Source organism: Pleurodeles waltl, chromosome 7, assembly GCF_031143425.1.
Source record: "Pleurodeles waltl isolate 20211129_DDA chromosome 7, aPleWal1.hap1.20221129, whole genome shotgun sequence".
Taxonomy (NCBI): Eukaryota; Metazoa; Chordata; class Amphibia; order Caudata; family Salamandridae; genus Pleurodeles; species Pleurodeles waltl.
The window spans coordinates 158,389,525-158,404,447 of record NC_090446.1 but is presented as its reverse complement, the minus strand read 5'-3'; positions in this window follow the sequence as shown (position 1 = coordinate 158,404,447).

Sequence of the window (14,923 nt, the reverse complement as noted above, 5' to 3'; positions counted from 1 at the left end):
TGTGCCTTACAATCCACGTCTGGCTTGGTTTAGTTGACAGCTCCTTGTGCGTTCACTCAGACACACCCCAAACACAGGATACTCAGCCTCACTTGCATACATCTGCATTTTGAATGGGTCTTCCTGGGCTGGGAGGGTGGAGGGCCTGCTCTCACACAATGGACTGCCACACCCCCTACTGGGACCCTGGCAGACAGGATTGAACTGAAAGAGGACCTGGGGCACTTCTAAGCCACTCTTTGAAGTCTCCCCCTCTTCAAAGGCACATTTGGGTATAAAAACAGGGCCTCTGCCCTACCACCTCAGACACTTCCTGGGAAGATACCTGAACCAGAACCTGCACCCTGACAAGAAGAACTGCCTGGTTACCCAAAGGACTCACCTGACTGCTTCCTGAAGAGGACTGCTGCCTTGCTGTTGCCCTGCTGTCTTGCTGTGCTGCAGAAGTGCTCTCCAAGGTCTTGCCTCCTGTTCCCTGAAGTCTCAGGACCAAAAAGACTTCTCTCCTGCAGTTGAAATCCCTGTGCGGCGAAAATTTGACGCACCGCCTGCCAAGAACGATGCAGAGCCCACTTGCGGTGAAAATTCACCACTCGCCGAGACCGAAACGACGCAGCCCCGACTTCGCGTCAGAAGATCGATGCAGTGCCAGCGACACAACCAGAACTTCAACACACGGCCCTAATGGATCAACGCAAGCCGACTCAGAATGACGATGCCCGACTTCCTGAGAGGAATCAACACAGCGCCTGCCGTGCGGAAGAAAATTCCACGCATCGCCTACCGGAATCGACGCAGCCCCTGTAACTTTGCTCCGCAAGCCCAGGATTCCATGCATCGCCCGGGGCGTCTGAAAAGCCCGCAACCCGAAGAGGATTCAAGTCCACGCGCCGGAAATCGACGCAACGTTGTCCCCGTATGGAAAATAATGCCGCAAGTCTGTGTGCGAAGGGGCGAAACCGACGCACACTCACCATTTTCCACGCACCTCCTCCTCTGCGGTCCCTTACGAGGATTTTTCAACACAAACCAGGTACTTTGCCCTGCAAGAGACACTTGTTGTTTCTAGGAGAACTTAAGACACTTTTTATTGCTTTTACAAGTAATATTTTAACTCTAAGACCCTTGATGTCACTTTCAGTGATATCCCTGCATTTTCTTATTTCATCTTTAATCGTTTTGACCTGCATTTATCCTGATAAATATTATATATTTTTCTAAACACTGTGTGGTGTATTTTTGTGGTGTTATATTGCGGTGTTGTATGGTTTATTGCACAAATACTTTACACATTGCCTTCTCTGTTAAGCCTGACTGCTCAGTGCCAAGCTACCAGAGGGTGGGCACAGGATAATTTAGATTGTGTTTGACTTACCCTGACTAGAGTGAGGGTCCTTGCTTGGACAGGGGGTAACCTGACTGCCAACCAAAGGCCCCATTTCTAACACTTGCCAATAGGAGAGAAGAGATACAATTGTCCTTTTACGAGCACCTTGAGCTTGAATTGTTGCACAATAGATGGTTGAGCCCCATGAGATTTGACAGAGTCTATCATCCTGACAAACTCTTTGTGTTGGCGTGCTGCTGATGTCGACATGTCTGAAAAAATCCAGAACTGGGGTGCTTCTGTAGTTGAAAAACTTCTTTTTTCTATGGCCTTGGACAAAATGCGCTCCTTTACATAGTGATCCTCAAAGTTCACCAGTATCATGCGTGGGTACTTAGCACTAAAGGAACCTTGAGGTGGGACCCTATGAGCCTTGGTGATGGTCAAACCCCCCACTAGTTCAGGCATAACTTTCTTAAACGCCAAGTCCACCCACTCAGGCATCTGCTGTCCTTCACACCCCCGACAATTCAGAGATTTGACCTTGCTTTCCAAACAGTTTTTGCTCTTTTCAAGCTTGAGTACTTCTTGCTGAATGGATGTCGCCTTATCCACTAAATCAGAGATTCTATTTTGTGCCTCGCTCAATCTCCCAGGGAGTTAGATCATACCCTCTTCAATCTTTGTTAGCCTTTTTTGGAGTTCGGCAATTTCATGTGCTTGCGAAGTCTTTAATTCTCTTATTTCCAATATGATGATATCCAGCATGCTTTTGATAGTCCAGCAGCACTATACCCCTGTTCCTGTTGCATATTTTAACTCCTCAGAATGCCTCCATGTTCCGGGAAAGCCTGTGCCTGGCCTCCATGATCAGACCTGGAGTCGCTTGTGGCGTCTCCTGCTGAAGGGAAAGGGACTGTTGCCTATCCCCTTCTGCTGCTTAGGGCATTGCTGCTTGTTGCCTTGCCTGTTTATCCACCTGCTCTCCTGGAAGCTCTGGAAGGGCTGTCGAACTTGCCGGCTTGGCCAGTTGCTCAATGAACACTGATGACGACCACCTGGTAGATGTAAAAATATTTAAGAACAGCGGATTTTGTTTAGACTTAGCTATGCTTGATGCTGCTTTCCCCGCTATTATCAGCTCCCAGTTTGATATTACCATCTGTAAACTCCAGCGCTGAAGGAGTGGAGCCCGGTTTTATGAACTGGGGGTCTGAAGACTCTCCTTAGTTCTCCCCTTCAGACCCCTTCTTACCCTCCCCTTGACTGTTAGACCTTTCAAGCCTCTCAGCATCAAGCCACTCTCTGAGCTTGGACTCCATCCTTAAATGTGTGTTGAGACTCACCCTGGATGCCCCTACTTTAACTTGGATTCCCTGACACTTCAACTGCTGGGCTAGAGTAAACTAAATGTTTATATTGCCAGAGGCATTCACTGTTTTCATATGTTGTTTTTTCATACTGTATGATACTCTTTCTGAAGAAGGTCCAGCTCTTCTCTCCCACGGTCATCTTGCTATGCCTGATGGTCCTTTACGTAGTTGAAATGTGCCCTTAATTCACTCAGGAGGACCCCAAGCCTAGGAATCGCCAACTTGTAAACAGTGATACAAGGGCTGCAGATTGCTCCAGCTACTTGTGGATAGTCTCTGGCCTAAGAGCAACTGAGCAGCAGTATGTCATGTGGAGTACCAGAAAGCAGACCCACCGCTACCATCGGGCGTCCATCCAGCCTCAACTGTGTCCGAAAGGAGATACCAGCCCCTCACTGATCCGATGCAGAGTCGGAGTGCCCAGCTCCCTGACCTTCCTTGCCATTCTGTAAGCTCCTCTCAATGTTGGTGCCTCGATCTCCCCAGTAACACCCCCCTGGCCAGCCTCCTGTCTTCAGCTGCAATAATTCCCTGGCAGTGAGCCCTGACCTGCCCCAACTCCTCGCGTCCTGCTGCACTCACCTCTTGCCCGTGGGAACTACGCTACCCACCATCTGCTCGGATGCTGCTGGGCAAGTTCACGGCCCTTCCGAAGCATCTACTGGTGCAGTCTTGAGTGAAGAGACCATCTCCTTTCTCAATTTGCTGGCCCTGCTCCATTGCACACGGCACCAAACGGCTCCATACAAATGCCAAAATCAGTGCTTGCTTCTACTCCGTTTGGCATCTATGATCCTGCAGCTTGTGCTTCCAGAGGGCGGGGTGGAGTGATGAGTGCTCTAGCAGCAGAGCATGTGGACTACACCTGCCGTAAGAGGAAACTACTCTCCCTCCATCAGGTAGAACTCAAGAAGAATTGGAGCTACATTACAATCTTTTCTAAGAATATTGGTCTGTTCCGATACAAATGCTAAGGGCCTGATTTAGACATTGGCAGACGAGTTATTCCCTCACAATGGGGACAGATATCCCGTTTGCCGAAATCTAAATCCCATATGATATAATGGGATTTAGGCTTGCGGCAGATGGGATGTCCGTCACCGTTGTGACGGAGTAACTTGTCCGCCAATATCTAAATCAGGCCCTAAGTTTAATGTGTCATCAGCGACCAAGATTTTTCAAGATGTCATTAGACATACCATACAACCAGTTGTAAATGCTTTCAGCTATAGCGATGACATATTGTTTTTCGAAGCTACACAAAAAGAAGAGGACAAAGCGTTAAGGCAAGTGTGTTGTTTACTTGTTGATGCAGGTTTCACTCTAAAAGCTGAGAAATGTGAATTCAATAAGACGAAGGTAAAGTTCTTTGATCATATCTATACTGAAGGGGGCATGACACCCGATCCAGCTAAGGTACAAGCGTTGTCAACTGCCAGTCTCCCACTAGATATTTCCCTTTCACGGTCATTCCTTTGCATGGCCAGCTACTGTTCTAGATAAATACAAGACTTTGTCATCGCCAGAGTTCCATTCAGATAGTTGATGAAAAAGACTGTCTCATTTAGCTGGGTACATGAAAGCGAGCAATGTTTTAAAGGAACTAAACAAGCTATTGAAAATGCTGCTAATATGGCATATTTTGATCCAAAGTCACATACTGAAGTTGTTGTTGACGCTAGCCCAGTCAAGTTAGGCCCTTTCCTTGTACAACACAGCTTACAGCCAAATGCTTAAAGTCATATTGTGCCTATGCAAGTAACAGTTTGTCATAGACTGAATGTGCATACTACCAACCGGAAAAAGAAAGATTAACAGCGGTGTGGGCTTGTGAACATTTCCATGTGTTCCTGTATTGTAAACCTTTCTGGTGTGTGACAGATCATCAAGCATTGCTATCTTTGGCAATCCAAAGGCCAAGATGCATTCACAAATAGAACGCTGGGGTCTTTGATTGCAAGAGTACAACTACACAATTGTGCATCATCCAGAGAAAGATCAAAACCCTGCTGACTACTTCTCAAGAGTGTCTATACAATGTCAGGGTACCCCATCGAAGACTGCTGAAACCTACATAAACTTCATTGTGAAATGAAACACACCAGCTGCCATTTTGTTTGAACAAATTGTCACTGCCATGAGATAGTGACATGCTAAGTTTAATAGGCATTATTGCCCGGCAGTCATGGGATCGCCGTACTCAACCTCTCACCAGTGACACCAAGCATCAGAAATACAAAAATGTCAAAGATTAACTGTCTGTAACACAACAAGCAATTTTCTTGAGTGGTTCAAGAATTGCCATTCCGGAGAGTCTATTTCAGCAAGTGATTAAAGTGGCCCAGGAAGGATATTGTGGAATCATTGCCACTACACATGCTTCCCGAGATCAAGTCTGATTTCCTCATCTCGATGAATGAGTTGAAAAAGAATTGAAAACCTGCCGTCTATGTAACTGCCTGTCAGTGAAAACCACTCAACATCTGTTGAATATGTTGGGGTTACTAAAGCATACCTGTGATGGGATTGCTACTGACTTTTTCGGTCCACTTGGCAATAGACCTCACTTGATGATAGTTGTGGATGAATGCTCTTGCTTCCCATTTGTTGAAGATCTCTTGTCTATCACTCAGGAAAGAGTCACTGAAAAATTAGATGGCATCTTTGCGACATGGGGCGTTCGTACAGTTTTGAAAAGTGACAATGGCCCACCATTTAACAGAATAGAATTCAAAGACTTCCTCAATCTGTTTAATGTGAAGCATCAGAAGACAACATCTCTTTGGCCTCAGGCTAACGGTCTTGTTGAACGCTTCATGAGTACACTAAAGAAAGCTGTTTAGCATGCTGCGTTAGAGAAGTTCAAACTTAAGACTATCCTGATTTCCATGTTACAAGCTTACCGTTCAATTCCTCTGTCAAGCACAGGTGAAAGCCATGCAACGTTGATGTTCAGGAGAGCCATAATGACCAAGTTGCCTCAGTGGCCCAACATTAGATTGAAAACTGATACTAAGACATGTGTAACAGGCTTGAGTCGTAAACAGAAAATGAAGGCCTATGCTGACAGTGGCATGCAAACAAGATTATCTTTACCCAAGAAGATTAAGAGCTTGTTTGCCAGCCATGACGACATAAGTCTAATTTTCTTTTTGATGCCGAGCGATTCCACATTTTAACCATCAAAAGGCACATGGTGACTGTCCACTGTCCAGGAAAATCCATGATGCAAGATTCCTCGCACTTCAAATGTGTGGTTCAATGCTCGGCTGACCCTAATGTCAATGTAGAGACTGTCACTTGAAGAACCCCAGACTGCCATTGCTTCTACATCACCGAAGCAGATCATGGTCTCTGGCTACTGATTCCCAGTTTTCAAAGACATTATTTGGACTCATCATCAAAGCACCAAGAAAGCTCATTGAAGAGTTATAATATATACAGATGCTGTAAAAAATATATATATATATTTAACAGAAGGGGAGATGTTGTGTCTTGTAATAATGTATGATGGAACCTTTTTGGATCTGGAAAGCCTCCGTAGAGTGATGACGTAAGTTTCAGAATGTAGTGAAGTGAATGCAGGTGCAGAATGCCGAGTTTGCAGTTACACGCTGAAGAATAAAGATTTGTAATACATAGCTCCGTGTACAGCGTATTCATTGGTGGGAACCCAGGTTGAGGAGGATGTTACACAATCCATCACCTTGCCAGCTTTCTAGTCACCCCCTTATCCCTCCAAGGAGGAAGAATGCTTCACTGCTTGGACCCCAAAAGGGAGCTTTGCTTTTATGTAGACCGCACCAGGAACTACTGATAGTATGGCTAACTTTTTATTGGTTTCTCTGAGGTTAGGAAATGCAAAGCAGTGCAAAAGCAGACCATCTTGTGATGGATCGCATCAAGAACTGCTATGTCCTGGCCTGGCCAAGAAACAGCCCCTCGAAAGTCCGCATGCTCACTTCACCAGAGCAAAGTCTGTTACCACTAGGCTTGTGCTCAGTGTGCCTGTTCTGGACATCTGCCAGGCTTCGGTGTGGGCATCCCTTCACACGTTCATGAAGTACTACTTCTTAATAGCTAGGTCCGGCAGGATGGGCACTTTGCCCAGTCTCTCCTGCAGGACTTCCTGGTCTGAGCCATTTCACAGATCTACCACTAGGGAGGCATACTGCTTTGGTATCTATTCACAAGTTGAGGAATATGTGGCTAGAAGTCTGTATTAGAAGAACAAGTTATTTACCTTTGATAATGACTTTTCTTGTAGGGACACTATCTAAATATAAATTCCTCGTGACCCACACTCCTTCCTATTTTGTGGAATGGACTCATATCATCTATTGATAAGATTCCAAACTGAAAGTGTGCACACTTCCATACTATGATTTCAACATCTCAGTGTCCATCACTGTGGACGAACATCAGACAATAACTGACGTCACATTAGGAGGTCACAAGTATAGTTACCCTAACATTAAGTCTGGGGTGTAACGGACCCAATATGGAGCCACCTGATGCCGCCTGTCGATGTATGAGGGAATTGCCATGAAGGTTTCCTGATGCAGTTGCGCCGGAGGAAATTCATAAGGTAGGAATCTGCGATTAGATAGAGTTGCTACGAGAAAAGCAGTTACTGAAGGTACGCAACTTGTTAATCTTTTCTTCAACACTAGATGCCCCTATGTTTGTTCTTTATAATGTTATTATATTTTGTGTTTTCCTTTGCTGATAGAGAAATACATTAAAGAAGGTTGTCATAATTGAGCCTCCGATCCTGTAATAGAATTTCCACACCACTCTCGATAGCTATCCTAAGACACTTACCCGATCTTCTGTACACTGTTTCCATCACCTATATCAACTGTGGAATGCAGAAGCCTCTAAAGAGCAGAATCAACATAAGTTGAAAATGACAAAATGCAGGTTAAGGCAGGTCAAAATATTGCATTTTGGCTGTCAAATTTCATTTGTCAAACAATTTCTTTCTGTATAAGGGTGACACTGATATAAATACAAAACAATGGGGCAATATGTAAATGTGAGGGTTTAATACATCAGTTTGTTAATTCCCCATTCCAACAAAAAGGATGAAATGATAGAGTGAGGAGGCGAAGCCAGAAAGTAAAGAAGCCCACATAGATGGGCGGAGGATATAGTAAATTCTTTTTTTAAGCACTTTTTATTGGCATTTTCTCAATATAAACATATGGTACAATAGGAGGATTGCATTATCAACAAATTATCTGTGGGCATGATCCTCTCTAAAGCTTAACAATAAATCTCCCCCCCCCCACTAAACTTGACAGACAGCAGTAGTACGGAGCATTATGTAACACACATTAGCAGTCCACTAGATCAGGTTCCTAGAGAATCACTACTGAAACTAAGGGTCCCTCAATCTCTTGGGCTATGGCTCAGCCCACACTCCATAGGGCGGCCATACAGGCCATCTAGATCCCTTTAAAACGTAAACTTTGCACTTGTATAGCGCACTACTCACCCGTTAGGGTCTCAAGGCGCTGTACTCATACCACTATGGAACCCCTCCTGGCTTTTCCCTGTGAGGCACCCACTCCTGGGCACCCCCAGGGTGAACCCAGCCATCCAACGCTGTTGGGGCCGTTGTGGAGATTAAGCAAGCTATTGCCCAGAGTTGCGGAGTGGGACCCATTAATTAGATTAGGCACCAAGGCGAGAATTATCTGGTCCAAGGGAATTGAGCCCAAGACCTGCCGAAGCGGGACTTGAACCCTGGTCTTGAGCCAGATCTCTGCTTCAGGGTCTGCCGCTCTAACCATTGTGCCACACTTCTCCACTTTAAGGCCCAGAAGCTCATTAGCTAGATGCTCCAACTCTCAATCACTATCTCCCACATTCTGTCAATGAGTCCAAATCTGTTCAAACTTCTGGGGGCATCCTCTAGATCTATAAACCAGTTACTCTGCTCTCATACACCAGTTGAGATTCGATTCTCACTCCTGCAGCATTGGTAGGACTGAACTGTAGGAAAGTAACCTCTTTCCCTCTTTTTGGCATGGTTACCTCCACTTTTTGCCTGCTATCAGCGTGCTTAGACTGTCTTCACTGGGATTCTGCTAACAAGGACCCCAGTGATTGTGTTCTCTCTCTCCAAATTTGGTTAGCTAGGACCTTTGTGCACTCCACAATTGGCATACTGGTGTCCCCTAATAAGTCCCTGGAATATGGTACTAAGTAACCCAGGGCATTAGGACACCAGGGGTCCCCCATGGACAGCAGCATGTATTATTCCACCCATGGGAGCCCATGCAAAATGTGTCTGCAGGCCTGTAATTGTAGCCTGTGTGAAAAAGTGCCTGCCCCCTTTCACCACAGGTCACTACACCAGGTCACTGTAAGTCACCCCTGTGGAAGGCCCTTCCAGCCCAAAGGGCAGGGATCAGGTTCCTGTGTGTGAGAGCACCCCTGCCTGAGCAGAGATGTCCCTACAAACTCTAGTTCCATTGCATTGGACTTCATAAGTGCAGGTCCAGCTACATAATGGTAACTCTGAACCTGGGCATGTTTGGTATCAAACATGTCGGAATCATACTCCAATACTGTTGCCAGTATTGGTTGCATGATTCCATGCACTCTTGGTGCTCTTTAGAGGACCCCCAGTATTACTTCTACCAGTTTTTCAGGGTTTTTCAAGCAGCCTTTGCTGATACAGCCCTTCAAACAGGATTCTGCCCTCCTGCTGCTTGATCAGCTCAGGCAGGGGAAGGCAGAACAAAGGATTTCCTGTGGGAGAGGAAGGCAACACCCTCTACCTTCGAAATAGGTGTTACAAGGCTTGAGAGGGGTAGCCTCCCCAAGCTACTCGTTTGCTTTGAAGGGCACATTTGGTGCCCTCCTTGCATAAACCGGTTTGCACCAGCCCAGGGACTCCCAGAACCTGCTCTGGCGCGAAATTGGATAAAGGAAAGGGGAGTGACCACTCCCCAGTCCATCACCATCCCAGGGGTGGTGCCCAGAGCTCCTCCAGGTGGCCACTCGATTCTGCCATCTTCAAAACAAGATGTGAAGAGGCCCCTGGGAGCATATGAGTGGCCAGGTCAGGCAGGTGACGTCAAAGACCCCTCCTGATCGGTGGTCACCTTGCAAGGTGACCAAACACCTTTTTATGGCTATTGAGGTACTCCCTAGCAGGTGGGTCCCTAGATTAGATGGGCAAGACTCCACCAAGACTCCTCTGTACCATTTACTCTGCTCCTGGCCACTGGAACTGCAATTGGACACTTCAGGAACCGACAAGACTGCAACTCCTGAGACGACCTCACCTTGCAACATTGCGTACCCGGCTCCTTCTAACAACTGCAACATTTCCCCGGCTGTGTATCCTCTGGGGTTGGCAAGACTTCAGCTGTACTAGGAAGCAAGAAGGAATCTCCCTTGGAGTGAAGGAGTCACTCTCCTGCATCTGCAGGCACCTACAGCAACAACGTCCGGCTGCGTGAATCTGCTCACCTCTGAAACCGCATGGATCCTGCATCAGAGTTGGTGGTCTGGAGTGGCCCCTTTGGTCCTCTCTGCCTGCTGTCCAACTTGGGAGATGGAGAGCCCTTGCCTCTCCTTGCAGGACAGTACCACTGTGCACTGTGACTCTTGCAACTACCAAGGTTTGTTTTTTTCTGTTCCAAGGTATCTTCATTCTCCAAGTAGCCTCGGCCTCTAGCACATCATCCTTCCAAGGACAATGTCCTCTCTGCTGCTCCAGCAACGTGGGACTCCTCTCCAGGTGTGCTGGTTGGGCCTCACTGCAACTTATTGTGCCTGCTGCCAGTGGATTGCCTGTGGGACCTGCGACTGCTTCTGCTGACTCTCCCCACTGCTGAGGGTCAGCCCGGATTCTACTCCAAGGGTCGAGTCCCCTGGGCCTTGCTGGTCTTCTTCAGCCTTGCAACTCTTCTTTTGCTCCTTTTGCATTTGCCAAGGCTTGTTGGTGGTTCTCCTACATCACTGACCATCTGTGACCAGACGACCGACGTGGGACACCATATGCACTACTCCAAGGTCTCCTCTGCAGCTCCTGGACTCCACAGGTGGTCTTCTTCTTCCCCATCGACCCAGATCTTCATTCACAGAAGGGTGGGTAGTGGCTCATGCCCTGGCTGGACAATCCCTTGTGGACTGGACTCTGTCCCCTTCCTTTGCATTTCCTCTTCTTTCAGAATCCACCTCTGGTTTTCTCTGGTATGGTCTTGCTCTTGCACACTCCATTTTTTAGCAGTGTACTGGACACAGGTCACTTCCTGTGTCCAGCTACATAATGGTAACTCCGAACTTGGGCATGTTTGGTATCAAATATGTCAGAATCATACCCTAATATCGTTACCAGTATTGGTTGCATGATTCCATGCACTCTGGGGGCTCCTTAGATGACCCCCAGTATTGCTCCTACCAGTCTTCCAGGGTTATCCAAACAGCCTGCGCTGCTGCGCCCCTTCAGACAGGTTTCTCCCCTCCTGCTGCTTGATCAGCTCATGCAGGGGAAAGCAGAACAAAGGATTTCCTGTGGGAGGGGGAGGCAACACCCTCTCCCTTGGAAATAGGTGTTACAAGGTTTGGGAGGGGTAGCCTCCCCAAGCCACTGGTTTGCTTTCAAGGGCACATTTGGAGCCGTCCTTGCATAAACTGGGTTGAACCATCCCAGGGACCCCTGGTCCCTGCTCTGGCATGAAACTGGACAAAGGAAAGGGGAGTGACCTCTCCCCTGTCCATCGCCACCCCAGGGGTGGTGCCCAGAGCTCCTCCATGTGGTCACTTGTTTCTGCCATCTTGAAGCCAAGATGTGCAGAGGCACCTGGGAGCATATGAGTGGCCAGGTCAGGCAGGTGACGTCAAAGACCCCTCCTGATCGGTGGTCACCTTGCAAGGTGACCAAACACCTTTTTATGGCTATTGAGGTACTCCCTAGCAGGTGGGTCCCTAGATTAGATGGGCAAGACTCCTCTGTACCATTTACTATGCTCCTGGCCACTGGAACTGCAATTGGACACTTCAGGAACCGACAAGACTGCAACTCCTGAGATGACCTCACCTTGCAACATTGCGTACCCGGCTCCTTCTAACAACTGCAACATTTCCCCTGCTGTGTATCCTCTGGGGTTGGCAAGACTTCAGCTGTACTAGGAAGCAAGAAGGAATCTCCCTTGGAGTGAAGGAGTCACTCTCCTGCATATGCAGGCACCAACAGCAACAACGTCCGGCTGCGTGAATCTGCTCACCTCTGAAACCGCATGGATCCTGCATCCGAGTTGGTGGTCTGGAGTGGCCCCTTTGGTCCTCTCTGTCTGCTGTCCAACTTGGGAGATGGAGAGCCCTTGCCTCTCCTTGCAGGACAGTACCACTGTGCACTGTGACTCTTGCAACTACCAAGGTTTGTTTTTTTCTGTTCCAAGGTATCTTCATTCTCCAAGTAGCCTCGGCCTCTAGCACTTCATCCTTCCAAGGACAATGTCCTCTCTGCTGCTCCAGCAACGTGGGACTCCTCTCCAGGTGTGCTGGTTGGGCCTCACTGCAACTTACTGTGCCTGCTGCCAGTGGATTGCCTGTGGGACCTGCGACTGCTTCTGCTGACTCTCCCCTCTGCTGAGGGTCAGCCCGGATTCTACTCCAAGGGTCGAGTCCCCTGGGCCTTGCTGGTCTTCTTCAGCCTTGCAACTCTTCTTTTGCTCCTTTTGCATTTGCCAAGGCTTGTTGGTGGTTCTCCTACATCACTGACCATCTGTGACCCGACGACCGACGTGGGACACCATCTGCACTACTCCAAGGTCTCCTCTGCAGCTCCTGGACTCCACAGGTGGTCTTCTTCTTCCCCATCGACCCAGATCTTCATTCACAGAAGGGTGGGTAGTGGCTCATGCCCTGGCTGGACAATCCCTTGTGGACTGGACTCTGTCCCCTTCCTTTGCATTTCCTCTTCTTTCAGAATCCACCTCTGGTTTTCTCTGGTATGGTCCTGCTCTTGCACACTCCATTTTTAGCAGTGTACTGGACACAGGTCACTTCCTGTGTCCAGCTACATAATGGTAACTCCGAACCTGGGCATGTTTGGTATCAAATATGTCAGAATCATACCCTAATATCGTTACCAGTATTGGTTGCATGATTCCATGCACTCTGGGGGCTCCTTAGATGACCCCCAGTATTGCTCCTACCAGTCTTCCAGGGTTATCCAAACAGCCTGCGCTGCTGCGCCCCTTCAGACAGGTTTCTCCACTCCTGCTGCTTGATCAGCTCATGCAGGGGAAAGCAGAACAAAGGATTTCCTGTGGGAGGGGGAGGCAACACCCTCTCCCTTGGAAATAGGTGTTACAAGGTTTGGGAGGGGTAGCCTCCCCAAGCCACTGGTTTGCTTTGAAGGGCACATTTGGAGCCCTCCTTGCATAAACTGGGTTGAACCAGCCCAGGGACCGCTGGTCCCTCCTCTGGCATGAAACTGGACAAAGGAAAGGGGAGTGACCTCTCCCCTGCCAATCGCCACCCCAGGGGTGGTGCCCAGAGCTCCTCCATGTGGTCACTTGTTTCTGCCATCTTGAAGCCAAGATGTGCAGAGGCCCCTGGGAGCATATGAGTAGCCAGGTGAGGTAAGTGATGTCAAAGAGCCCTCCTGATAGGTGGTCATCTTGCAAGGTGACCAAATACCATTTTAGGGCTATTGAGAGACTCCCTCACAGGTGGGTCCCTAGATTCGATGTGCAAGACTCCACCAGGACTCCTCTGCACCACTTACTCTGCTCCTGGCCACTGGAACTGCAATTGGACACTTCAGGAACCGACAAGACTGCAACTCCTGAGACGACCTCGCCTTGCAACATTGTTTACCTGGCTTCTTCTAAAAACTGCAACATTTCCCCGGCTGTGCATCTTCTGAGGTCGGCAAGACTTCATCTGTACTAGGAAGCAAGAAGGAATCTCCCTTGCAATGAAGGAGTCACTCCCCTGCATCTGCAGGCACCTACAGCAACAACGTCTGGCTGCATGAATCTGCTCACCTCTGAAACCGCGTGGATCCTGCAGTTGGTGGTCTGGAATGGCCCCTTTGGTCCTCTCTGCCCGCTGTCCAACTTGGGAGATGGACCCTTGCCTCTCCTTGCAGGACAGTACCCCTGTGCAAATCAAATCAAATCATTAACATTTATAAAGCGCGCTACTCACCCGTGCGGGTCTCAAGGCGCTAGGGGGGAAAGGGGGGGGTATCGCTGCTCGAACAGCCAAGTCTTTAGGAGTCTCCGGAAAGCGGAGTGGTCCTGGGTGGTCCTGAGGCTGGTGGGGAGGGAGTTCCAGGTCTTGGCCGCCAGGAAGGAGAAAGATCTCCCACCCGCCGTGGAGCGGCGGGTGCGAGGGACGGCAGCAAGTGCGAGGCCAGCGGAGCGGAGGGGGCGGGTGGGGACGTAGAAGCTGAGGTGTCTGTTGAGGTATTCCGGTCCCTTGTTGTGGAGGGCTTTGTGTGCGTGGGTGAGAAGACGGAAGGTGATCCTTTTGCTGACTGGGAGCCAATGCAGGTGTCTCAGGTGTGCGGAGATGTGGCTGTTGCGGGGTACGTCGAGGATGAGGCGGGCCGAGGCGTTTTGGATGCGTTGCAGGCGGTTTTGGAGTTTGGCGGTGGTCCCGGCGTAGAGGGTGTTGCCGTAGTCCAGGCGACTCGTGACAAGGGCGTGGGTCACGGTTTTTCTGGTGTCGGCGGGGATCCAGCGGAAGATCTTGCGGAGCATGCGGAGAGTGAGGAAGCAGGCGGAGGACACGGCGTTGACTTGCTTGGTCATGGTGAGAAGAGGGTCCAAGATGAAGCCGAGGTTGCGGGCGTGGTCTGTGCACTGTGACTCTTGCAGCTACCAAGGTTTGTTGTTTTCTGTTCCAAGGGATCTTCATTCTCCAAGTAGCCTCGGCCTCTTGCAGTTCATCCTTCCAAGGACAATCTCCTCTCTGCTGCTTCAGCAACGTGGGACTCCTCTCCAGGTGTGCTGGTTGGGCCTCACTTCAACCTACTGTGCCTGATGCCAGTGGGTTGCCTGTGGGGACTGAGACTGCTTCTGCTGACTCTCCCCACTGCTAAGAGTCAGCCCGGACTCCCATCCAAAGGTCGAGTCCCCAGGGCAGTGCTGGTCCTCTTCAGCCTTGAAACTCTTCTTTTGTTCCTCTTGCATTTGCCAAGGCTTGTTGGTGGTTCTCCTATACCATTGAACATCTGTGACCTGAC